The sequence below is a fragment of the Anopheles bellator genome, chromosome 2, assembly GCF_943735745.2.
Source record: "Anopheles bellator chromosome 2, idAnoBellAS_SP24_06.2, whole genome shotgun sequence".
NCBI lineage: Eukaryota > Metazoa > Arthropoda > Insecta > Diptera > Culicidae > Anopheles > Anopheles bellator.
This window is the reverse complement of record NC_071286.1, coordinates 69,766,852-69,768,918: the sequence shown is the minus strand read 5'-3', so window position 1 is coordinate 69,768,918 and position 2,067 is coordinate 69,766,852.

Genomic DNA, 2,067 nt, shown 5'->3' with positions numbered 1-2,067 from the left:
GATATTTCATCTCAGTATGGAAAATGTGAGTGACTTTTTTGTTCGGGGTCGGTGCGAACTCACCACACGATGAACGAGTGAGCGTTCACCAAACTTCCCCACGCGGGGAACTCACGGGCGCTCACGGGGCCCGCTGGAAATGGGTGGAGCCAAACCCGATTTCAAAAGAAAAAAAAAGAGCGCAAAAATCGGTTCGAAATTAAGATTTAAAAATTTAAATTCGATTTGTTTCGCTGAAAGTTAATCGCCTTGCTCTTTTTGCCTTCGTTTTTCGTTTTGCATAAATGCTTCATTCCAATTACGGCGATTCGTGTTTTCGAAAAACCGAATGGTCAAAAATTTAGAATCCGCCACGAAATTCCTGGGCCCAAACTGCGACATTCCAACCGGCGAGGTCTTTCCGCGCGGCCTCGTTGGCGGTCGACGGGCACAAATGGCTATGATTAGCGATCACATCGTGTTAGTGTGCAAATTGGCGATAATCACATGCCGCACACGGCGCACGAAAGGCACCCCGACCAAGACGACGACGACGTGCAAAAATGCAACGTGTGAGGTCGTCGATGCAATCGACGGGCGAACGCCGCAAGTGGCGCGATAATACCCCGATGACAAGGGGGGTCCCTTCGTGCCCCGCTACCACACCGCCAACGGGGATTTTCCGTTCCGACGCAATTGTCGAGCCCACTTTGACGCGATATGAGATCAGCCGTCGTTTCAAGAGCCGAGTCCTGTGGCCATTCGGAGAAATTAGTTCCGCACAAGGGTGCGGACCCACCTCTAATTACCCACCTTGCTGGCCAAGGCCCAGACCCGAGTGCCCGCTATGCAAATAAATCCTTATCGTATCGATCACGTGCGCTCCGGGCGCGTACACGTTTCGCGCGCGCCCTGATTTAGTTGTACCCGGCAATGGGTTCGGGATCCGGGCGGGGACAAACAACATTTCCGGTACGACGCGATGCATCGGAACGTGAAATCGATCGCGGGCAGAAACCAGTTTCCCGCCCCGCCGATGTTGTTGTTTGCCCGGAAGTCGAGGCGAGTAACACAAACCAGCCGTACGCGGGGCCCGTAAAACCGTGCCCATCCGTGTGGCACCGGAACTGCGGGTTCCGACACCGACGATAATGAGAACATCAAACAAATCAAAATTCCAAACCAACCGCAACCCGGCGGGGCCGAAATGGGCGAAAAATTGAACGCCCCGACGATCGCGCCCCGGTGGATCGCGCAGACGAGTCGGCGGGGGGTAAATAAAGAAACTAAACAATTACCCCCGCGTGTGTGCGTGTTTGTGTGCAGGACCATTAAGCAATAAAACGCATGACGTCTTACTTACGCGGCGCGGACTTTTGGGGCCTTTGTTTGGGCCGTTCGAAAATAGTCAAATTAGTTCAGCAAACAGATCGAGCGATCTTCTCCGATCGATGGCGGCATGGTCGGGATGGGCCCTCGGCTGGGCAATTAACATACCACCGAGCCATCCGAGGGATCTCATGGGAATGTGGAAAGTGAGGCCAACGAAACGGGGCAGCTTCCCGCGAGTCCGCCAGCCGATTAAACGGTGTGTAAACATACGAATAAAACCCATTACGGAGGACTCCACGTTTGGGCTCCCGGACTCCCGGTCCTATCTAATCGTCCTGCGATAAGCTGCCGAACGGATGGCCACCACTACTCCGTTCCAGTATGGCACTCCAGGCCAAAAAATTAGAAACTTTTTCTCTGTCTCAAGCATCCCTCAAGCTGACTCATCGGACCGCCGGCCTGCCGGGTGGCCACCACGATGCTGCGGACGGTGCTCGAGAAAGCAAACAAACCGCCCGACCGAGAGAAGAGAGAGCCATGAAGCCATTCCCCCGGGCCCGGTCCCACCGGGCATGTCCCGTCCCCGAGTGTGTCATGGGAAAATGTTGCGCTCCTAATTGGTTTGCCGCGCGCAAGTGCTCCCCGCGTCCGTGCGCAAACGGAGCGCAAACAACAATTAATTGTTGGCGCAAGGAAATTGACTTGCGTAATGCGAACTCGGAGCGGTGCGCAAGTGTCAACCTGAAGTTTGACAGA